At 36.8% G+C, this 25,375-nt stretch overlaps 1 long non-coding RNA gene across 1 annotated transcript; it reads left to right on the top strand.

The window, feature by feature from the left end:
* Positions 1-453: 453 nt before the first annotated feature.
* On the top strand, positions 454-25,374 carry LOC122796028. The gene is made up of 22 exons (XR_006363896.1): positions 454-590; positions 1,668-1,769; positions 2,849-2,950; positions 4,036-4,137; positions 5,216-5,317; positions 6,397-6,498; positions 7,583-7,684; positions 8,765-8,866; positions 9,945-10,046; positions 11,130-11,231; positions 12,307-12,408; positions 13,485-13,586; positions 14,666-14,767; positions 15,845-15,946; positions 17,020-17,121; positions 18,207-18,308; positions 19,384-19,485; positions 20,567-20,668; positions 21,745-21,846; positions 22,927-23,028; positions 24,114-24,215; positions 25,298-25,374. It is a non-coding gene; the product is annotated as an uncharacterized LOC122796028 (long non-coding RNA).
* Position 25,375: the final 1 nt, after the last annotated feature.

Below are 25,375 nucleotides of genomic sequence, written 5' to 3'. Positions count from 1 at the left end.
AGATTATGGTACCGCTCCAAAGACTGTTTTCTCTGCAATATTTGTAACAGCGTAGAGCTAGACTAGCTGAGCTGACTTCTAGAGAGTTGCCTCGCTCTAAGCGCTTTAAATGTAGGTTTTATAATTCATGTACAAATTTGGTCGCTATTGTAACTATAAGTATACTTTATAACTAGCGATTACGTTTAGAGTGGATTTAAAGCAAAGTAAGAAGAATCTATTTCTATTTTGTGCATTTAAAATCAGAGAATATATCTAAATGTTTAGTGTGGTCGCTATAGTTTTTGCTAGCATTTAAATACTAGCGACTGCATTTCTGAGCAAGAAGCAGCCTCTAAAGTTTCATTTATGCGTTTTGGTTCCTTGGTAGTTAACAGTGTCTAAATTCTCTGTAAAACATACCCGCTCCCATGTCATGGTGACATCAAAGGACTTTTATTTTTCTCTGTTTTCTAATTCACCTTCTGGCCTCCCTCCTTTTTACCTAGGTGACTCCTTCGTGAACAAGCCCCATAGTACATTGTATAGAAAGGGACAAACCTCCCTGCTGAAACTAGTGGAAGACGCTGCCCTTTAAAGTTTATGAAAAGGTGGTTAAATAGTACTTATTACCTTAGGCTGGAAGTTGCTGTGTAGGATCCTCGGCTACCTTAGTTTCAGGAAATCCACCTGGATTTACCTAATATTACTTTTCCAAGAAGTACTAATCTGTCAGTGTCTCAGCTCCTAAAAACACTGAATTACACCAAATAATTGGATAATTTCCTAATAAATTGGATTAAAAAAAAATTTCAAAGAAATTATAAAAACATTAATACAATTAGGCTATCTACCCAGCTGAGAATTACTTCTTTGGGTATAGTAGAGGACTGTTTTAGCCCGCCACGGCCTAGCCGGGAAAAGAGTGCTTAATATATTTACTCCTCCCCTCTAGCGAGGTTTTAAAAACCTGCAGGAACCCGCCACTTTTTAAAACTGAGGTATACCTGGATCCTATAGGTAACATCCCTACCTAATTTGGTATGTCGTAACTATGTTATTACAGGATTAATCACTGTTTGTTATTGCTTACTTGTATATTCTTGTGTTAAACAAAGCATTATATCCTATGATTTGTTTGTGCTAACCATATTTCGCTGTGCGATAAACAAGCTGTTAACTGTTGCTTTCTGGGCTAGATTATGGTACCGCTCCAAAGACTGTTTTCTCTGCAATATTTGTAACAGCGTAGAGCTAGACTAGCTGAGCTGACTTCTAGAGAGTTGCCTCGCTCTAAGCGCTTTAAATGTAGGTTTTTATAATTCATGTACAAATTTGGTCGCTATTGTAACTATAAGTATACTTTATAACTAGCGATTACGTTTAGAGTGGATTTAAAGCAAAGTAAGAAGAATCTATTTCTATTTTGTGCATTTAAAATCAGAGAATATATCTAAATGTTTAGTGTGGTCGCTATAGTTTTTGCTAGCATTTAAATACTAGCGACTGCATTTCTGAGCAAGAAGCAGCCTCTAAAGTTTCATTTATGCGTTTTGGTTCCTTGGTAGTTAACAGTGTCTAAATTCTCTGTAAAAACATACCCGCTCCCATGTCATGGTGACATCAAAGGACTTGTTATTTTTCTCTGTTTTCTAATTCACCTTCTGGCCTCCCTCCTTTTTACCTAGGTGACTCCTTCGTGAACAAGCCCCATAGTACATTGTATAGAAAGGGACAAACCTCCCTGCTGAAACTAGTGGAAGACGCTGCCCTTTAAAGTTTATGAAAAGGTGGTTAAATAGTACTTATTACCTTAGGCTGGAAGTTGCTGTGTAGGATCCTCGGCTACCTTAGTTTCAGGAAATCCACCTGGATTTACCTAATATTACTTTTCCAAGAAGTACTAATCTGTCAGTGTCTCAGCTCCTAAAAACACTGAATTACACCAAATAATTGGATAATTTCCTAATAAATTGGATTAAAAAAAAAAATTCAAAGAAATTATAAAAACATTAATACAATTAGGCTATCTACCCAGCTGAGAATTACTTCTTTGGGTATAGTAGAGGACTGTTTTAGCCCGCCACGGCCTAGCCGGGAAAGAGTGCTTAATATATTTACTCCTCCCCTCTAGCGAGGTTTTAAAAACCTGCAGGAACCCGCCACTTTTTAAAAACTGAGGTATACCTGGATCCTATAGGTAACATCCCTACCTAATTTGGTATGTCGTAACTATGTTATTACAGGATTAATCACTGTTTGTTATTGCTTACTTGTATATTCTTGTGTTAAACAAAGCATTATATCCTATGATTTGTTTGTGCTAACCATATTTCGCTGTGCGATAAACAAGCTGTTAACTGTTGCTTTCTGGGCTAGATTATGGTACCGCTCCAAAGACTGTTTTCTCTGCAATATTTGTAACAGCGTAGAGCTAGACTAGCGCTGAGCTGACTTCTAGAGAGTTGCCTCGCTCTAAGCGCTTTAAATGTAGGTTTTTATAATTCATGTACAAATTTGGTCGCTATTGTAACTATAAGTATACTTTATAACTAGCGATTACGTTTAGAGTGGATTTAAAGCAAAGTAAGAAGAATCTATTTCTATTTTGTGCATTTAAAATCAGAGAATATATCTAAATGTTTAGTGTGGTCGCTATAGTTTTTGCTAGCATTTAAATACTAGCGACTGCATTTCTGAGCAAGAAGCAGCCTCTAAAGTTTCATTTATGCGTTTTGGTTCCTTGGTAGTTAACAGTGTCTAAATTCTCTGTAAAACATACCCGCTCCCATGTCATGGTGACATCAAAGGACTTTTTATTTTTCTCTGTTTTCTAATTCACCTTCTGGCCTCCCTCCTTTTTACCTAGGTGACTCCTTCGTGAACAAGCCCCATAGTACATTGTATAGAAAGGGACAAACCTCCCTGCTGAAACTAGTGGAAGACGCTGCCCTTTAAAGTTTATGAAAAGGTGGTTAAATAGTACTTATTACCTTAGGCTGGAAGTTGCTGTGTAGGATCCTCGGCTACCTTAGTTTCAGGAAATCCACCTGGATTTACCTAATATTACTTTTCCAAGAAGTACTAATCTGTCAGTGTCTCAGCTCCTAAAAACACTGAATTACACCAAATAATTGGATAATTTCCTAATAAATTGGATTAAAAAAAAAAAATTTCAAAGAAATTATAAAAAGCATTAATACAATTAGGCTATCTACCCAGCTGAGAATTACTTCTTTGGGTATAGTAGAGGACTGTTTTAGCCCCGCTACGGCCTAGCCCGGGAAAGAGTGCTTAATATATTTACTCCTCCCCCTCTAGCGAGGTTTTAAAAAACCTGCAGGAACCCGCCACTTTTTAAAAACTGAGGTATACCTGGATCCTATAGGTAACATCCCTACCTAATTTGGTATGTCGTAACTATGTTATTACAGGATTAATCACTGTTTGTTATTGCTTACTTGTATATTCTTGTGTTAAACAAAGCATTATATCCTATGATTTGTTTGTGCTAACCATATTTCGCTGTGCGATAAACAAGCTGTTAACTGTTGCTTTCTGGGCTAGATTATGGTACCGCTCCAAAGACTGTTTTCTCTGCAATATTTGTAACAGCGTAGAGCTAGACTAGCGCTGAGCTGACTTCTAGAGAGTTGCCTCGCTCTAAGCGCTTTAAATGTAGGTTTTATAATTCATGTACAAATTTGGTCGCTATTGTAACTATAAGTATACTTTATAACTAGCGATTACGTTTAGAGTGGATTTAAAGCAAAGTAAGAAGAATCTATTTCTATTTTGTGCATTTAAAATCAGAGAATATATCTAAATGTTTAGTGTGGTCGCTATAGTTTTTGCTAGCATTTAAATACTAGCGACTGCATTTCTGAGCAAGAAGCAGCCTCTAAAGTTTCATTTATGCGTTTTGGTTCCTTGGTAGTTAACAGTGTCTAAATTCTCTGTAAAACATACCCGCTCCCATGTCATGGTGACATCAAAGGACATTTTATTTTTCTCTGTTTTCTAATTCACCTTCTGGCCTCCCTCCTTTTTACCTAGGTGACTCCTTCGTGAACAAGCCCCATAGTACATTGTATAGAAAGGGACAAACCTCCCTGCTGAAACTAGTGGAAGACGCTGCCCTTTAAAGTTTATGAAAAGGTGGTTAAATAGTACTTATTACCTTAGGCTGGAAGTTGCTGTGTAGGATCCTCGGCTACCTTAGTTTCAGGAAATCCACCTGGATTTACCTAATATTACTTTTCCAAGAAGTACTAATCTGTCAGTGTCTCAGCTCCTAAAAACACTGAATTACACCAAATAATTGGATAATTTCCTAATAAATTGGATTAAAAAAAAAATTTCAAAGAAATTATAAAAAACATTAATACAATTAGGCTATCTACCCAGCTGAGAATTACTTCTTTGGGTATAGTAGAGGACTGTTTTAGCCCGCTACGGCCTAGCCCGGGAAAGAGTGCTTAATATATTTACTCCTCCCCTCTAGCGAGGTTTTAAAAACCTGCAGGAACCCGCCACTTTTTAAAAACTGAGGTATACCTGGATCCTATAGGTAACATCCCTACCTAATTTGGTATGTCGTAACTATGTTATTACAGGATTAATCACTGTTTGTTATTGCTTACTTGTATATTCTTGTGTTAAACAAAGCATTATATCCTATGATTTGTTTGTGCTAACCATATTTCGCTGTGCGATAAACAAGCTGTTAACTGTTGCTTTCTGGGCTAGATTATGGTACCGCTCAAAAGACTGTTTTCTCTGCAATATTTGTAACAGCGTAGAGCTAGACTAGCTGAGCTGACTTCTAGAGAGTTGCCTCGCTCTAAGCGCTTTAAATGTAGGTTTTATAATTCATGTACAAATTTGGTCGCTATTGTAACTATAAGTATACTTTATAACTAGCGATTACGTTTAGAGTGGATTTAAAGCAAAGTAAGAAGAATCTATTTCTATTTTGTGCATTTAAAATCAGAGAATATATCTAAATGTTTAGTGTGGTCGCTATAGTTTTTGCTAGCATTTAAATACTAGCGACTGCATTTCTGAGCAAGAAGCAGCCTCTAAAGTTTCATTTATGCGTTTTGGTTCCTTGGTAGTTAACAGTGTCTAAATTCTCTGTAAAACATACCCGCTCCCATGTCATGGTGACATCAAAGGACATTTTATTTTTCTCTGTTTTCTAATTCACCTTCTGGCCTCCCTCCTTTTTACCTAGGTGACTCCTTCGTGAACAAGCCCCATAGTACATTGTATAGAAAGGGACAAACCTCCCTGCTGAAACTAGTGGAAGACGCTGCCCTTTAAAGTTTATGAAAAGGTGGTTAAATAGTACTTATTACCTTAGGCTGGAAGTTGCTGTGTAGGATCCTCGGCTACCTTAGTTTCAGGAAATCCACCTGGATTTACCTAATATTACTTTTCCAAGAAGTACTAATCTGTCAGTGTCTCAGCTCCTAAAAACACTGAATTACACCAAATAATTGGATAATTTCCTAATAAATTGGATTAAAAAAAAAAATTCAAAGAAATTATAAAAAACATTAATACAATTAGGCTATCTACCCAGCTGAGAATTACTTCTTTGGGTAGAGTAGAGGACTGTTTTAGCCCCGCCACGGCCTAGCCCGGGAAAGAGTGCTTAATATATTTACTCCTCCCCTCTAGCGAGGTTTTAAAAACCTGCAGGAACCCGCCACTTTTAAAACTGAGGTATACCTGGATCCTATAGGTAACATCCCTACCTAATTTGGTATGTCGTAACTATGTTATTACAGGATTAATCACTGTTTGTTATTGCTTACTTGTATATTCTTGTGTTAAACAAAGCATTATATCCTATGATTTGTTTGTGCTAACCATATTTCGCTGTGCGATAAACAAGCTGTTAACTGTTGCTTTCTGGGCTAGATTATGGTACCGCTCCAAAGACTGTTTTCTCTGCAATATTTGTAACAGCGTAGAGCTAGACTAGCGCTGAGCTGACTTCTAGAGAGTTGCCTCGCTCTAAGCGCTTTAAATGTAGGTTTTTATAATTCATGTACAAATTTGGTCGCTATTGTAACTATAAGTATACTTTATAACTAGCGATTACGTTTAGAGTGGATTTAAAGCAAAGTAAGAAGAATCTATTTCTATTTTGTGCATTTAAAATCAGAGAATATATCTAAATGTTTAGTGTGGTCGCTATAGTTTTTGCTAGCATTTAAATACTAGCGACTGCATTTCTGAGCAAGAAGCAGCCTCTAAAGTTTCATTTATGCGTTTTGGTTCCTTGGTAGTTAACAGTGTCTAAATTCTCTGTAAAAACATACCCGCTCCCATGTCATGGTGACATCAAAGGACTTTTTATTTTTCTGTTTTCTAATTCACCTTCTGGCCTCCCTCCTTTTTACCTAGGTGACTCCTTCGTGAACAAGCCCCATAGTACATTGTATAGAAAGGGACAAACCTCCCTGCTGAAACTAGTGGAAGACGCTGCCCTTTAAAGTTTATGAAAAGGTGGTTAAATAGTACTTATTACCTTAGGCTGGAAGTTGCTGTGTAGGATCCTCGGCTACCTTAGTTTCAGGAAATCCACCTGGATTTACCTAATATTACTTTTCCAAGAAGTACTAATCTGTCAGTGTCTCAGCTCCTAAAAACACTGAATTACACCAAATAATTGGATAATTTCCTAATAAATTGGATTAAAAAAAAAATTTCAAAGAAATTATAAAAAACATTAATACAATTAGGCTATCTACCCAGCTGAGAATTACTTCTTTGGGTATAGTAGAGGACTGTTTTAGCCCCGCTACGGCCTAGCCCGGGAAAGAGTGCTTAATATATTTACTCCTCCCCCTCTAGCGAGGTTTTAAAAAACCTGCAGGAACCCGCCACTTTTTAAAAACTGAGGTATACCTGGATCCTATAGGTAACATCCCTACCTAATTTGGTATGTCGTAACTATGTTATTACAGGATTAATCACTGTTTGTTATTGCTTACTTGTATATTCTTGTGTTAAACAAAGCATTATATCCTATGATTTGTTTGTGCTAACCATATTTCGCTGTGCGATAAACAAGCTGTTAACTGTTGCTTTCTGGGCTAGATTATGGTACCGCTCCAAAGACTGTTTTCTCTGCAATATTTGTAACAGCGTAGAGCTAGACTAGCGCTGAGCTGACTTCTAGAGAGTTGCCTCGCTCTAAGCGCTTTAAATGTAGGTTTTTATAATTCATGTACAAATTTGGTCGCTATTGTAACTATAAGTATACTTTATAACTAGCGATTACGTTTAGAGTGGATTTAAAGCAAAGTAAGAAGAATCTATTTCTATTTTGTGCATTTAAAATCAGAGAATATATCTAAATGTTTAGTGTGGTCGCTATAGTTTTTGCTAGCATTTAAATACTAGCGACTGCATTTCTGAGCAAGAAGCAGCCTCTAAAGTTTCATTTATGCGTTTTGGTTCCTTGGTAGTTAACAGTGTCTAAATTCTCTGTAAAACATACCCGCTCCCATGTCATGGTGACATCAAAGGACTTTTTATTTTTCTCTGTTTTCTAATTCACCTTCTGGCCTCCCTCCTTTTTACCTAGGTGACTCCTTCGTGAACAAGCCCCATAGTACATTGTATAGAAAGGGACAAACCTCCCTGCTGAAACTAGTGGAAGACGCTGCCCTTTAAAGTTTATGAAAAGGTGGTTAAATAGTACTTATTACCTTAGGCTGGAAGTTGCTGTGTAGGATCCTCGGCTACCTTAGTTTCAGGAAATCCACCTGGATTTACCTAATATTACTTTTCCAAGAAGTACTAATCTGTCAGTGTCTCAGCTCCTAAAAACACTGAATTACACCAAATAATTGGATAATTTCCTAATAAATTGGATTAAAAAAAAAAATTCAAAGAAATTATAAAAACATTAATACAATTAGGCTATCTACCCAGCTGAGAATTACTTCTTTGGGTATAGTAGAGGACTGTTTTAGCCCGCTACGGCCTAGCCCGGGAAAGAGTGCTTAATATATTTACTCCTCCCCCTCTAGCGAGGTTTTAAAAAACCTGCAGGAACCCGCCACTTTTTAAAAACTGAGGTATACCTGGATCCTATAGGTAACATCCCTACCTAATTTGGTATGTCGTAACTATGTTATTACAGGATTAATCACTGTTTGTTATTGCTTACTTGTATATTCTTGTGTTAAACAAAGCATTATATCCTATGATTTGTTTGTGCTAACCATATTTCGCTGTCACGATAAACAAGCTGTTAACTGTTGCTTTCTGGGCTAGATTATGGTACCGCTCAAAGACTGTTTTCTCTGCAATATTTGTAACAGCGTAGAGCTAGACTAGCGCTGAGCTGACTTCTAGAGAGTTGCCTCGCTCTAAGCGCTTTAAATGTAGGTTTTATAATTCATGTACAAATTTGGTCGCTATTGTAACTATAAGTATACTTTATAACTAGCGATTACGTTTAGAGTGGATTTAAAGCAAAGTAAGAAGAATCTATTTCTATTTTGTGCATTTAAAATCAGAGAATATATCTAAATGTTTAGTGTGGTCGCTATAGTTTTTGCTAGCATTTAAATACTAGCGACTGCATTTCTGAGCAAGAAGCAGCCTCTAAAGTTTCATTTATGCGTTTTGGTTCCTTGGTAGTTAACAGTGTCTAAATTCTCTGTAAAACATACCCGCTCCCATGTCATGGTGACATCAAAGGACTTTTATTTTTCTCTGTTTTCTAATTCACCTTCTGGCCTCCCTCCTTTTTACCTAGGTGACTCCTTCGTGAACAAGCCCCATAGTACATTGTATAGAAAGGGACAAACCTCCCTGCTGAAACTAGTGGAAGACGCTGCCCTTTAAAGTTTATGAAAAGGTGGTTAAATAGTACTTATTACCTTAGGCTGGAAGTTGCTGTGTAGGATCCTCGGCTACCTTAGTTTCAGGAAATCCACCTGGATTTACCTAATATTACTTTTCCAAGAAGTACTAATCTGTCAGTGTCTCAGCTCCTAAAAACACTGAATTACACCAAATAATTGGATAATTTCCTAATAAATTGGATTAAAAAAAAAATTTCAAAGAAATTATAAAAACATTAATACAATTAGGCTATCTACCCAGCTGAGAATTACTTCTTTGGGTATAGTAGAGGACTGTTTTAGCCCTTTCTGGCCTAGCCGGGAAAGAGTGCTTAATATATTTACTCCTCCCCTCTAGCGAGGTTTTAAAAACCTGCAGGAACCCGCCACTTTTTAAAAACTGAGGTATACCTGGATCCTATAGGTAACATCCCTACCTAATTTGGTATGTCGTAACTATGTTATTACAGGATTAATCACTGTTTGTTATTGCTTACTTGTATATTCTTGTGTTAAACAAAGCATTATATCCTATGATTTGTTTGTGCTAACCATATTTCGCTGTGCGATAAACAAGCTGTTAACTGTTGCTTTCTGGGCTAGATTATGGTACCGCTCCAAAGACTGTTTTCTCTGCAATATTTGTAACAGCGTAGAGCTAGACTAGCGCTGAGCTGACTTCTAGAGAGTTGCCTCGCTCTAAGCGCTTTAAATGTAGGTCTTATAATTCATGTACAAATTTGGTCGCTATTGTAACTATAAGTATACTTTATAACTAGCGATTACGTTTAGAGTGGATTTAAAGCAAAGTAAGAAGAATCTATTTCTATTTTGTGCATTTAAAATCAGAGAATATATCTAAATGTTTAGTGTGGTCGCTATAGTTTTTGCTAGCATTTAAATACTAGCGACTGCATTTCTGAGCAAGAAGCAGCCTCTAAAGTTTCATTTATGCGTTTTGGTTCCTTGGTAGTTAACAGTGTCTAAATTCTCTGAAAAATATACCCGCTCCCATGTCATGGTGACATCAAAGGACTTTTTATTTTTCTCTGTTTTCTAATTCACCTTCTGGCCTCCCTCCTTTTTACCTAGGTGACTCCTTCGTGAACAAGCCCCATAGTACATTGTATAGAAAGGGACAAACCTCCCTGCTGAAACTAGTGGAAGACGCTGCCCTTTAAAGTTTATGAAAAGGTGGTTAAATAGTACTTATTACCTTAGGCTGGAAGTTGCTGTGTAGGATCCTCGGCTACCTTAGTTTCAGGAAATCCACCTGGATTTACCTAATATTACTTTTCCAAGAAGTACTAATCTGTCAGTGTCTCAGCTCCTAAAAACACTGAATTACACCAAATAATTGGATAATTTCCTAATAAATTGGATTAAAAAAAAAAATTCAAAGAAATTATAAAAAACATTAATACAATTAGGCTATCTACCCAGCTGAGAATTACTTCTTTGGGTATAGTAGAGGACTGTTTTAGGCCCTTCACGGCCTAGCCCGGGAAAGAGTGCTTAATATATTTACTCCTCCCCTCTAGCGAGGTTTTAAAAACCTGCAGGAACCCGCCACCTTTTAAAAACTGAGGTATACCTGGATCCTATAGGTAACATCCCTACCTAATTTGGTATGTCGTAACTATGTTATTACAGGATTAATCACTGTTTGTTATTGCTTACTTGTATATTCTTGTGTTAAACAAAGCATTATATCCTATGATTTGTTTGTGCTAACCATATTTAAGCTGTGCGATAAACAAGCTGTTAACTGTTGCTTTCTGGGCTAGATTATGGTACCGCTCCAAAGACTGTTTTCTCTGCAATATTTGTAACAGCGTAGAGCTAGACTAGCGCTGAGCTGACTTCTAGAGAGTTGCCTCGCTCTAAGCGCTTTAAATGTAGGTTTTTATAATTCATGTACAAATTTGGTCGCTATTGTAACTATAAGTATACTTTATAACTAGCGATTACGTTTAGAGTGGATTTAAAGCAAAGTAAGAAGAATCTATTTCTATTTTGTGCATTTAAAATCAGAGAATATATCTAAATGTTTAGTGTGGTCGCTATAGTTTTTGCTAGCATTTAAATACTAGCGACTGCATTTCTGAGCAAGAAGCAGCCTCTAAAGTTTCATTTATGCGTTTTGGTTCCTTGGTAGTTAACAGTGTCTAAATTCTCTGTAAAACATACCCGCTCCCATGTCATGGTGACATCAAAGGACTTTTTATTTTTCTCTGTTTTCTAATTCACCTTCTGGCCTCCCTCCTTTTTACCTAGGTGACTCCTTCGTGAACAAGCCCCATAGTACATTGTATAGAAAGGGACAAACCTCCCTGCTGAAACTAGTGGAAGACGCTGCCCTTTAAAGTTTATGAAAAGGTGGTTAAATAGTACTTATTACCTTAGGCTGGAAGTTGCTGTGTAGGATCCTCGGCTACCTTAGTTTCAGGAAATCCACCTGGATTTACCTAATATTACTTTTCCAAGAAGTACTAATCTGTCAGTGTCTCAGCTCCTAAAAACACTGAATTACACCAAATAATTGGATAATTTCCTAATAAATTGGATTAAAAAAAAAATTTCAAAGAAATTATAAAAACATTAATACAATTAGGCTATCTACCCAGCTGAGAATTACTTCTTTGGGTATAGTAGAGGACTGTTTTAGCCCTTCTCGGCCTAGCCGGAAAGAGTGCTTAATATATTTACTCCTCCCCTCTAGCGAGGTTTTAAAAACCTGCAGGAACCCGCCACTTTTAAAAACTGAGGTATACCTGGATCCTATAGGTAACATCCCTACCTAATTTGGTATGTCGTAACTATGTTATTACAGGATTAATCACTGTTTGTTATTGCTTACTTGTATATTCTTGTGTTAAACAAAGCATTATATCCTATGATTTGTTTGTGCTAACCATATTTCGCTGTGCGATAAACAAGCTGTTAACTGTTGCTTTCTGGGCTAGATTATGGTACCGCTCCAAAGACTGTTTTCTCTGCAATATTTGTAACAGCGTAGAGCTAGACTAGCGCTGAGCTGACTTCTAGAGAGTTGCCTCGCTCTAAGCGCTTTAAATGTAGGTTTTATAATTCATGTACAAATTTGGTCGCTATTGTAACTATAAGTATACTTTATAACTAGCGATTACGTTTAGAGTGGATTTAAAGCAAAGTAAGAAGAATCTATTTCTATTTTGTGCATTTAAAATCAGAGAATATATCTAAATGTTTAGTGTGGTCGCTATAGTTTTTGCTAGCATTTAAATACTAGCGACTGCATTTCTGAGCAAGAAGCAGCCTCTAAAGTTTCATTTATGCGTTTTGGTTCCTTGGTAGTTAACAGTGTCTAAATTCTCTGTAAAACATACCCGCTCCCATGTCATGGTGACATCAAAGGACTTTTATTTTTCTCTGTTTTCTAATTCACCTTCTGGCCTCCCTCCTTTTTACCTAGGTGACTCCTTCGTGAACAAGCCCCATAGTACATTGTATAGAAAGGGACAAACCTCCCTGCTGAAACTAGTGGAAGACGCTGCCCTTTAAAGTTTATGAAAAGGTGGTTAAATAGTACTTATTACCTTAGGCTGGAAGTTGCTGTGTAGGATCCTCGGCTACCTTAGTTTCAGGAAATCCACCTGGATTTACCTAATATTACTTTTCCAAGAAGTACTAATCTGTCAGTGTCTCAGCTCCTAAAAACACTGAATTACACCAAATAATTGGATAATTTCCTAATAAATTGGATTAAAAAAAAAAATTTCAAAGAAATTACAAAAACATTAATACAATTAGGCTATCTACCCAGCTGAGAATTACTTCTTTGGGTATAGTAGAGGACTGTTTTAGCCCTTCACGGCCTAGCCGGGAAAGAGTGCTTAATATATTTACTCCTCCCCTCTAGCGAGGTTTTAAAAACCTGCAGGAACCCGCCACTTTTAAAACTGAGGTATACCTGGATCCTATAGGTAACATCCCTACCTAATTTGGTATGTCGTAACTATGTTATTACAGGATTAATCACTGTTTGTTATTGCTTACTTGTATATTCTTGTGTTAAACAAAGCATTATATCCTATGATTTGTTTGTGCTAACCATATTTCAACAGCGATAAACAAGCTGTTAACTGTTGCTTTCTGGGCTAGATTATGGTACCGCTCCAAAGACTGTTTTCTCTGCAATATTTGTAACAGCGTAGAGCTAGACTAGCGCTGAGCTGACTTCTAGAGAGTTGCCTCGCTCTAAGCGCTTTAAATGTAGGTTTTTATAATTCATGTACAAATTTGGTCGCTATTGTAACTATAAGTATACTTTATAACTAGCGATTACGTTTAGAGTGGATTTAAAGCAAAGTAAGAAGAATCTATTTCTATTTTGTGCATTTAAAATCAGAGAATATATCTAAATGTTTAGTGTGGTCGCTATAGTTTTTGCTAGCATTTAAATACTAGCGACTGCATTTCTGAGCAAGAAGCAGCCTCTAAAGTTTCATTTATGCGTTTTGGTTCCTTGGTAGTTAACAGTGTCTAAATTCTCTGTAAAACATACCCGCTCCCATGTCATGGTGACATCAAAGGACTTTTATTTTTCTCTGTTTTCTAATTCACCTTCTGGCCTCCCTCCTTTTTACCTAGGTGACTCCTTCGTGAACAAGCCCCATAGTACATTGTATAGAAAGGGACAAACCTCCCTGCTGAAACTAGTGGAAGACGCTGCCCTTTAAAGTTTATGAAAAGGTGGTTAAATAGTACTTATTACCTTAGGCTGGAAGTTGCTGTGTAGGATCCTCGGCTACCTTAGTTTCAGGAAATCCACCTGGATTTACCTAATATTACTTTTCCAAGAAGTACTAATCTGTCAGTGTCTCAGCTCCTAAAAACACTGAATTACACCAAATAATTGGATAATTTCCTAATAAATTGGATTAAAAAAAAAATTTCAAAGAAATTATAAAAACATTAATACAATTAGGCTATCTACCCAGCTGAGAATTACTTCTTTGGGTATAGTAGAGGACTGTTTTAGCCCTTCTGGCCTAGCCGGAAAGAGTGCTTAATATATTTACTCCTCCCCCTCTAGTGAGGTTTTAAAAAACCTGCAGGAACCCGCCACCTTTTAAAAACTGAGGTATACCTGGATCCTATAGGTAACATCCCTACCTAATTTGGTATGTCGTAACTATGTTATTACAGGATTAATCACTGTTTGTTATTGCTTACTTGTATATTCTTGTGTTAAACAAAGCATTATATCCTATGATTTGTTTGTGCTAACCATATTTAAGCTGTCACGATAAACAAGCTGTTAACTGTTGCTTTCTGGGCTAGATTATGGTACCGCTCCAAAGACTGTTTTCTCTGCAATATTTGTAACAGCGTAGAGCTAGACTAGCGCTGAGCTGACTTCTAGAGAGTTGCCTCGCTCTAAGCGCTTTAAATGTAGGTTTTATAATTCATGTACAAATTTGGTCGCTATTGTAACTATAAGTATACTTTATAACTAGCGATTACGTTTAGAGTGGATTTAAAGCAAAGTAAGAAGAATCTATTTCTATTTTGTGCATTTAAAATCAGAGAATATATCTAAATGTTTAGTGTGGTCGCTATAGTTTTTGCTAGCATTTAAATACTAGCGACTGCATTTCTGAGCAAGAAGCAGCCTCTAAAGTTTCATTTATGCGTTTTGGTTCCTTGGTAGTTAACAGTGTCTAAATTCTCTGTAAAACATACCCGCTCCCATGTCATGGTGACATCAAAGGACTTCTTTTTTTCTCTGTTTTCTAATTCACCTTCTGGCCTCCCTCCTTTTTACCTAGGTGACTCCTTCGTGAACAAGCCCCATAGTACATTGTATAGAAAGGGACAAACCTCCCTGCTGAAACTAGTGGAAGACGCTGCCCTTTAAAGTTTATGAAAAGGTGGTTAAATAGTACTTATTACCTTAGGCTGGAAGTTGCTGTGTAGGATCCTCGGCTACCTTAGTTTCAGGAAATCCACCTGGATTTACCTAATATTACTTTTCCAAGAAGTACTAATCTGTCAGTGTCTCAGCTCCTAAAAACACTGAATTACACCAAATAATTGGATAATTTCCTAATAAATTGGATTAAAAAAAAAATTTCAAAGAAATTATAAAAACATTAATACAATTAGGCTATCTACCCAGCTGAGAATTACTTCTTTGGGTATAGTAGAGGACTGTTTTAGCCCGCTACGGCCTAGCCGGAAAGAGTGCTTAATATATTTACTCCTCCCCCTCTAGCGAGGTTTTAAAAAACCTGCAGGAACCCGCCACTTTTTAAAAACTGAGGTATACCTGGATCCTATAGGTAACATCCCTACCTAATTTGGTATGTCGTAACTATGTTATTACAGGATTAATCACTGTTTGTTATTGCTTACTTGTATATTCTTGTGTTAAACAAAGCATTATATCCTATGATTTGTTTGTGCTAACCATATTTAAGCGATAAACAAGCTGTTAACTGTTGCTTTCTGGGCTAGATTATGGTACCGCTCCAAAGACTGTTTTCTCTGCAATATTTGTAACAGCGTAGAGCTAGACTAGCGCTGAGCTGACTTCTAGAGAGTTGCCTCGCTCTAAGCGCTTTAAATGTAGGTTTTTATAATTCATGTACAAATTTGGTCGCTATTGTAACTATAAGTATACTTTATAACTAGCGATTACGTTTAGAGTGGATTTAAAGCAAAGTAAGAAGAATCTATTTCTATTTTGTGCATTTAAAATCAGAGAATATATCTAAATGTTTAGTGTGGTCGCTATAGTTTTTGCTAGCATTTAAATACTAGCGACTGCATTTCTGAGCAAGAAGCAGCCTCTAAAGTTTCATTTATGCGTTTTGGTTCCTTGGTAGTTAACAGTGTCTAAATTCTCTGTAAAAACATACCCGCTCCCATGTCATGGTGACATCAAAGGACTTTTTATTTTTCTCTGTTTTCTAATTCACCTTCTGGCCTCCCTCCTTTTTACCTAGGTGACTCCTTCGTGAACAAGCCCCATAGTACATTGTATAGAAAGGGACAAACCTCCCTGCTGAAACTAGTGGAAGACGCTGCCCTTTAAAGTTTATGAAAAGGTGGTTAAATAGTACTTATTACCTTAGGCTGGAAGTTGCTGTGTAGGATCCTCGGCTACCTTAGTTTCAGGAAATCCACCTGGATTTACCTAATATTACTTTTCCAAGAAGTACTAATCTGTCAGTGTCTCAGCTCCTAAAAACACTGAATTACACCAAATAATTGGATAATTTCCTAATAAATTGGATTAAAAAAAAAAATTCAAAGAAATTATAAAAACATTAATACAATTAGGCTATCTACCCAGCTGAGAATTACTTCTTTGGGTATAGTAGAGGACTGTTTTAGCCCTTCCACGGCCTAGCCGGAAAGAGTGCTTAATATATTTACTCCTCCCCTCTAGCGAGGTTTTAAAAACCTGCAGGAACCCGCCACTTTTAAAAACTGAGGTATACCTGGATCCTATAGGTAACATCCCTACCTAATTTGGTATGTCGTAACTATGTTATTACAGGATTAATCACTGTTTGTTATTGCTTACTTGTATATTCTTGTGTTAAACAAAGCATTATATCCTATGATTTGTTTGTGCTAACCATATTTAAGCGATAAACAAGCTGTTAACTGTTGCTTTCTGGGCTAGATTATGGTACCGCTCCAAAGACTGTTTTCTCTGCAATATTTGTAACAGCGTAGAGCTAGACTAGCTGAGCTGACTTCTAGAGAGTTGCCTCGCTCTAAGCGCTTTAAATGTAGGTTTTTATAATTCATGTACAAATTTGGTCGCTATTGTAACTATAAGTATACTTTATAACTAGCGATTACGTTTAGAGTGGATTTAAAGCAAAGTAAGAAGAATCTATTTCTATTTTGTGCATTTAAAATCAGAGAATATATCTAAATGTTTAGTGTGGTCGCTATAGTTTTTGCTAGCATTTAAATACTAGCGACTGCATTTCTGAGCAAGAAGCAGCCTCTAAAGTTTCATTTATGCGTTTTGGTTCCTTGGTAGTTAACAGTGTCTAAATTCTCTGTAAAAACATACCCGCTCCCATGTCATGGTGACATCAAAGGACTTTTTATTTTTCTCTGTTTTCTAATTCACCTTCTGGCCTCCCTCCTTTTTACCTAGGTGACTCCTTCGTGAACAAGCCCCATAGTACATTGTATAGAAAGGGACAAACCTCCCTGCTGAAACTAGTGGAAGACGCTGCCCTTTAAAGTTTATGAAAAGGTGGTTAAATAGTACTTATTACCTTAGGCTGGAAGTTGCTGTGTAGGATCCTCGGCTACCTTAGTTTCAGGAAATCCACCTGGATTTACCTAATATTACTTTTCCAAGAAGTACTAATCTGTCAGTGTCTCAGCTCCTAAAAACACTGAATTACACCAAATAATTGGATAATTTCCTAATAAATTGGATTAAAAAAAAAAAAATTTCAAAGAAATTATAAAAAACATTAATACAATTAGGCTATCTACCCAGCTGAGAATTACTTCTTTGGGTATAGTAGAGGACTGTTTTAGCCCCGCTACGGCCTAGCCCGGGAAAGAGTGCTTAATATATTTACTCCTCCCCCTCTAGCGAGGTTTTAAAAAACCTGCAGGAACCCGCCACTTTTTAAAAACTGAGGTATACCTGGATCCTATAGGTAACATCCCTACCTAATTTGGTATGTCGTAACTATGTTATTACAGGATTAATCACTGTTTGTTATTGCTTACTTGTATATTCTTGTGTTAAACAAAGCATTATATCCTATGATTTGTTTGTGCTAACCATATTTCGCTGTGCGATAAACAAGCTGTTAACTGTTGCTTTCTGGGCTAGATTATGGTACCGCTCCAAAGACTGTTTTCTCTGCAATATTTGTAACAGCGTAGAGCTAGACTAGCGCTGAGCTGACTTCTAGAGAGTTGCCTCGCTCTAAGCGCTTTAAATGTAGGTTTTATAATTCATGTACAAATTTGGTCGCTATTGTAACTATAAGTATACTTTATAACTAGCGATTACGTTTAGAGTGGATTTAAAGCAAAGTAAGAAGAATCTATTTCTATTTTGTGCATTTAAAATCAGAGAATATATCTAAATGTTTAGTGTGGTCGCTATAGTTTTTGCTAGCATTTAAATACTAGCGACTGCATTTCTGAGCAAGAAGCAGCCTCTAAAGTTTCATTTATGCGTTTTGGTTCCTTGGTAGTTAACAGTGTCTAAATTCTCTGTAAAACATACCCGCTCCCATGTCATGGTGACATCAAAGGACTTCTTTTTTTCTCTGTTTTCTAATTCACCTTCTGGCCTCCCTCCTTTTTACCTAGGTGACTCCTTCGTGAACAAGCCCCATAGTACATTGTATAGAAAGGGACAAACCTCCCTGCTGAAACTAGTGGAAGACGCTGCCCTTTAAAGTTTATGAAAAGGTGGTTAAATAGTACTTATTACCTTAGGCTGGAAGTTGCTGTGTAGGATCCTCGGCTACCTTAGTTTCAGGAAATCCACCTGGATTTACCTAATATTACTTTTCCAAGAAGTACTAATCTGTCAGTGTCTCAGCTCCTAAAAACACTGAATTACACCAAATAATTGGATAATTTCCTAATAAATTGGATTCAAAAAAAAATTTCAAAGAAATTACAAAAACATTAATACAATTAGGCTATCTACCCAGCTGAGAATTACTTCTTTGGGTATAGTAGAGGACTGTTTTAGCCCTTCTGCCTAGCCGGAAAGAGTGCTTAATATATTTACTCCTCCCCTCTAGCGAGGTTTTAAAAACCTGCAGGAACCCGCCACTTTTTAAAAACTGAGGTATACCTGGATCCTATAGGTAACATCCCTACCTAATTTGGTATGTCGTAACTATGTTATTACAGGATTAATCACTGTTTGTTATTGCTTACTTGTATATTCTTGTGTTAAACAAAGCATTATATCCTATGATTTGTTTGTGCTAACCATATTTCGCTGTGCGATAAACAAGCTGTTAACTGTTGCTTTCTGGGCTAGATTATGGTACCGCTCCAAAGACTGTTTTCTCTGCAATATTTGTAACAGCGTAGAGCTAGACTAGCGCTGAGCTGACTTCTAGAGAGTTGCCTCGCTCTAAGCGCTTTAAATGTAGGTTTTATAATTCATGTACAAATTTGGTCGCTATTGTAACTATAAGTATACTTTATAACTAGCGATTACGTTTAGAGTGGATTTAAAGCAAAGTAAGAAGAATCTATTTCTATTTTGTGCATTTAAAATCAGAGAATATATCTAAATGTTTAGTGTGGTCGCTATAGTTTTTGCTAGCATTTAAATACTAGCGACTGCATTTCTGAGCAAGAAGCAGCCTCTAAAGTTTCATTTATGCGTTTTGGTTCCTTGGTAGTTAACAGTGTCTAAATTCTCTGTAAAAACATACCCGCTCCCATGTCATGGTGACATCAAAGGACTTCTTTTTTTCTCTGTTTTCTAATTCACCTTCTGGCCTCCCTCCTTTTTACCTAGGTGACTCCTTCGTGAACAAGCCCCATAGTACATTGTATAGAAAGGGACAAACCTCCCTGCTGAAACTAGTGGAAGACGCTGCCCTTTAAAGTTTATGAAAAGGTGGTTAAATAGTACTTATTACCTTAGGCTGGAAGTTGCTGTGTAGGATCCTCGGCTACCTTAGTTTCAGGAAATCCACCTGGATTTACCTAATATTACTTTTCCAAGAAGTACTAATCTGTCAGTGTCTCAGCTCCTAAAAACACTGAATTACACCAAATAATTGGATAATTTCCTAATAAATTGGATTAAAAAAAAAATTTCAAAGAAATTACAAAAACATTAATACAATTAGGCTATCTACCCAGCTGAGAATTACTTCTTTGGGTATAGTAGAGGACTGTTTTAGCCCTTCTCGGCCTAGCCCGGGAAAGAGTGCTTCATATATTTACTCCTCCCCTCTAGCGAGGTTTTAAAAACCTGCAGGAACCCGCCACTTTTTAAAAACTGAGGTATACCTGGATCCTATAGGTAACATCCCTACCTAATTTGGTATGTCGTAACTATGTTATTACAGGATTAATCACTGTTTGTTATTGCTTACTTGTATATTCTTGTGTTAAACAAAGCATTATATCCTATGATTTGTTTGTGCTAACCATATTTCGCTGTGCGATAAACAAGCTGTTAACTGTTGCTTTCTGGGCTAGATTATGGTACCGCTCCAAAGACTGTTTTCTCTGCAATATTTGTAACAGCGTAGAGCTAGACTAGCGCTGAGCTGACTTCTAGAGAGTTGCCTCGCTCTAAGCGCTTTAAATGTAGGTTTTTATAATTCATGTACAAATTTGGTCGCTATTGTAACTATAAGTATACTTTATAACTAGCGATTACGTTTAGAGTGGATTTAAAGCAAAGTAAGAAGAATCTATTTCTATTTTGTGCATTTAAAATCAGAGAATATATCTAAATGTTTAGTGTGGTCGCTATAGTTTTTGCTAGCATTTAAATACTAGCGACTGCATTTCTGAGCAAGAAGCAGCCTCTAAAGTTTCATTTATGCGTTTTGGTTCCTTGGTAGTTAACAGTGTCTAAATTCTCTGTAAAAACATACCCGCTCCCATGTCATGGTGACATCAAAGGACATTTTATTTTTCTCTGTTTTCTAATTCACCTTCTGGCCTCCCTCCTTTTTACCTAGGTGACTCCTTCGTGAACAAGCCCCATAGTACATTGTATAGAAAGGGACAAACCTCCCTGCTGAAACTAGTGGAAGACGCTGCCCTTTAAAGTTTATGAAAAGGTGGTTAAATAGTACTTATTACCTTAGGCTGGAAGTTGCTGTGTAGGATCCTCGGCTACCTTAGTTTCAGGAAATCCACCTGGATTTACCTAATATTACTTTTCCAAGAAGTACTAATCTGTCAGTGTCTCAGCTCCTAAAAACACTGAATTACACCAAATAATTGGATAATTTCCTAATAAATTGGATTAAAAAAAAAATTTCAAAGAAATTATAAAAAACATTAATACAATTAGGCTATCTACCCAGCTGAGAATTACTTCTTTGGGTATAGTAGAGGACTGTTTTAGCCCTTCTGGCCTAGCCGGAAAGAGTGCTTAATATATTTACTCCTCCCCTCTAGCGAGGTTTTAAAAACCTGCAGGAACCCGCCACTTTTAAAACTGAGGTATACCTGGATCCTATAGGTAACATCCCTACCTAATTTGGTATGTCGTAACTATGTTATTACAGGATTAATCACTGTTTGTTATTGCTTACTTGTATATTCTTGTGTTAAACAAAGCATTATATCCTATGATTTGTTTGTGCTAACCATATTTCGCTGTGCGATAAACAAGCTGTTAACTGTTGCTTTCTGGGCTAGATTATGGTACCGCTCCAAAGACTGTTTTCTCTGCAATATTTGTAACAGCGTAGAGCTAGACTAGCGCTGAGCTGACTTCTAGAGAGTTGCCTCGCTCTAAGCGCTTTAAATGTAGGGTTTTATAATTCATGTACAAATTTGGTCGCTATTGTAACTATAAGTATACTTTATAACTAGCGATTACGTTTAGAGTGGATTTAAAGCAAAGTAAGAAGAATCTATTTCTATTTTGTGCATTTAAAATCAGAGAATATATCTAAATGTTTAGTGTGGTCGCTATAGTTTTTGCTAGCATTTAAATACTAGCGACTGCATTTCTGAGCAAGAAGCAGCCTCTAAAGTTTCATTTATGCGTTTTGGTTCCTTGGTAGTTAACAGTGTCTAAATTCTCTGTAAAACATACCCGCTCCCATGTCATGGTGACATCAAAGGACTTTTTATTTTTCTCTGTTTTCTAATTCACCTTCTGGCCTCCCTCCTTTTTACCTAGGTGACTCCTTCGTGAACAAGCCCCATAGTACATTGTATAGAAAGGGACAAACCTCCCTGCTGAAACTAGTGGAAGACGCTGCCCTTTAAAGTTTATGAAAAGGTGGTTAAATAGTACTTATTACCTTAGGCTGGAAGTTGCTGTGTAGGATCCTCGGCTACCTTAGTTTCAGGAAATCCACCTGGATTTACCTAATATTACTTTTCCAAGAAGTACTAATCTGTCAGTGTCTCAGCTCCTAAAAACACTGAATTACACCAAATAATTGGATAATTTCCTAATAAATTGGATTAAAAAAAAAATTTCAAAGAAATTATAAAAACATTAATACAATTAGGCTATCTACCCAGCTGAGAATTACTTCTTTGGGTATAGTAGAGGACTGTTTTAGCCCTTCTGGCCTAGCCCGGGAAAGAGTGCTTAATATATTTACTCCTCCCCCTCTAGCGAGGTTTTAAAAAACCTGCAGGAACCCGCCACTTTTTAAAAACTGAGGTATACCTGGATCCTATAGGTAACATCCCTACCTAATTTGGTATGTCGTAACTATGTTATTACAGGATTAATCACTGTTTGTTATTGCTTACTTGTATATTCTTGTGTTAAACAAAGCATTATATCCTATGATTTGTTTGTGCTAACCATATTTCGCTGTGCGATAAACAAGCTGTTAACTGTTGCTTTCTGGGCTAGATTATGGTACCGCTCCAAAGACTGTTTTCTCTGCAATATTTGTAACAGCGTAGAGCTAGACTAGCGCTGAGCTGACTTCTAGAGAGTTGCCTCGCTCTAAGCGCTTTAAATGTAGGTTTTATAATTCATGTACAAATTTGGTCGCTATTGTAACTATAAGTATACTTTATAACTAGCGATTACGTTTAGAGTGGATTTAAAGCAAAGTAAGAAGAATCTATTTCTATTTTGTGCATTTAAAATCAGAGAATATATCTAAATGTTTAGTGTGGTCGCTATAGTTTTTGCTAGCATTTAAATACTAGCGACTGCATTTCTGAGCAAGAAGCAGCCTCTAAAGTTTCATTTATGCGTTTTGGTTCCTTGGTAGTTAACAGTGTCTAAATTCTCTGTAAAAACATACCCGCTCCCATGTCATGGTGACATCAAAGGACTTTTATTTTTCTCTGTTTTCTAATTCACCTTCTGGCCTCCCTCCTTTTTACCTAGGTGACTCCTTCGTGAACAAGCCCCATAGTACATTGTATAGAAAGGGACAAACCTCCCTGCTGAAACTAGTGGAAGACGCTGCCCTTTAAAGTTTATGAAAAGGTGGTTAAATAGTACTTATTACCTTAGGCTGGAAGTTGCTGTGTAGGATCCTCGGCTACCTTAGTTTCAGGAAATCCACCTGGATTTACCTAATATTACTTTTCCAAGAAGTACTAATCTGTCAGTGTCTCAGCTCCTAAAAACACTGAATTACACCAAATAATTGGATAATTTCCTAATAAATTGGATTAAAAAAAAAATTTCAAAGAAATTATAAAAAACATTAATACAATTAGGCTATCTACCCAGCTGAGAATTACTTCTTTGGGTATAGTAGAGGACTGTTTTAGCCCGCTACGGCCTAGCCGGAAAGAGTGCTTAATATATTTACTCCTCCCCCTCTAGCGAGGTTTTAAAAAACCTGCAGGAACCCGCCACTTTTTAAAAACTGAGGTATACCTGGATCCTATAGGTAACATCCCTACCTAATTTGGTATGTCGTAACTATGTTATTACAGGATTAATCACTGTTTGTTATTGCTTACTTGTATATTCTTGTGTTAAACAAAGCATTATATCCTATGATTTGTTTGTGCTAACCATATTTCGCTGTGCGATAAACAAGCTGTTAACTGTTGCTTTCTGGGCTAGATTATGGTACCGCTCCAAAGACTGTTTTCTCTGCAATATTTGTAACAGCGTAGAGCTAGACTAGCGCTGAGCTGAGCTGACTTCTAGAGAGTTGCCTCGCTCTAAGCGCTTTAAATGTAGGTTTTTATAATTCATGTACAAATTTGGTCGCTATTGTAACTATAAGTATACTTTATAACTAGCGATTACGTTTAGAGTGGATTTAAAGCAAAGTAAGAAGAATCTATTTCTATTTTGTGCATTTAAAATCAGAGAATATATCTAAATGTTTAGTGTGGTCGCTATAGTTTTTGCTAGCATTTAAATACTAGCGACTGCATTTCTGAGCAAGAAGCAGCCTCTAAAGTTTCATTTATGCGTTTTGGTTCCTTGGTAGTTAACAGTGTCTAAATTCTCTGTAAAACATACCCGCTCCCATGTCATGGTGACATCAAAGGACTTTTATTTTTCTCTGTTTTCTAATTCACCTTCTGGCCTCCCTCCTTTTTACCTAGGTGACTCCTTCGTGAACAAGCCCCATAGTACATTGTATAGAAAGGGACAAACCTCCCTGCTGAAACTAGTGGAAGACGCTGCCCTTTAAAGTTTATGAAAAGGTGGTTAAATAGTACTTATTACCTTAGGCTGGAAGTTGCTGTGTAGGATCCTCGGCTACCTTAGTTTCAGGAAATCCACCTGGATTTACCTAATATTACTTTTCCAAGAAGTACTAATCTGTCAGTGTCTCAGCTCCTAAAAACACTGAATTACACCAAATAATTGGATAATTTCCTAATAAATTGGATTAAAAAAAAAATTTCAAAGAAATTATAAAAACATTAATACAATTAGGCTGTCTACTCAGCTGAGAATTACTTCTTTGGGTATAGTTGAGGACTGTTTTAGTCCCCCTTCGGCCTAGCCCGGGAAAGAGTGCTTAATATATTTACTCCTCCCCCTCTAGCGAGGTTTTAAAAAACCTGCAGGAACCCGCCACTTTTTAAAAACTGAGGTATACCTGGATCCTATAGGTAACATCCCTACCTAATTTGGTATGTCGTAACTATGTTATTACAGGATTAATCACTGTTTGTTATTGCTTACTTGTATATTCTTGTGTTAAACAAAGCATTATATCCTATGATTTGTTTGTGCTAACCATATTTCGCTGTGCGATAAACAAGCTGTTAACTGTTGCTTTCTGGGCTAGATTATGGTACCGCTCCAAAGACTGTTTTCTCTGCAATATTTGTAACAGCGTAGAGCTAGACTAGCTGAGCTGACTTCTAGAGAGTTGCCTCGCTCTAAGTGCTTTAAATGTAGGTTTTTATAATTCATGTACAAATTTGGTCGCTATTGTAACTATAAGTATACTTTATAACTAGCGATTACGTTTAGAGTGGATTTAAAGCAAAGTAAGAAGAATCTATTTCTATTTTGTGCATTTAAAATCAGAGAATATATCTAAATGTTTAGTGTGGTCGCTATAGTTTTTGCTAGCATTTAAATACTAGCGACTGCATTTCTGAGCAAGAAGCAGCCTCTAAAGTTTCATTTATGCGTTTTGGTTCCTTGGTAGTTAACAGTGTCTAAATTCTCTGTAAAAATATACCCGCTCCCATGTCATGGTGACATCAAAGGACTTTTTATTTTTCTCTGTTTTCTAATTCACCTTCTGGCCTCCCTCCTTTTTACCTAGGTGACTCCTTCGTGAACAAGCCCCATAGTACATTGTATAGAAAGGGACAAACCTCCCTGCTGAAACTAGTGGAAGACA

The sequence above is a fragment of the Protopterus annectens genome, chromosome 2.part2, assembly GCF_019279795.1.
Source record: "Protopterus annectens isolate FY-2018-M chromosome 2.part2, PAN1.0, whole genome shotgun sequence".
Taxonomy (NCBI): domain Eukaryota; kingdom Metazoa; phylum Chordata; order Ceratodontiformes; family Protopteridae; genus Protopterus; species Protopterus annectens.
The sequence above is the reverse complement of the archived record's forward strand: the minus strand, read 5'-3'. Positions and strand labels throughout refer to the sequence as shown.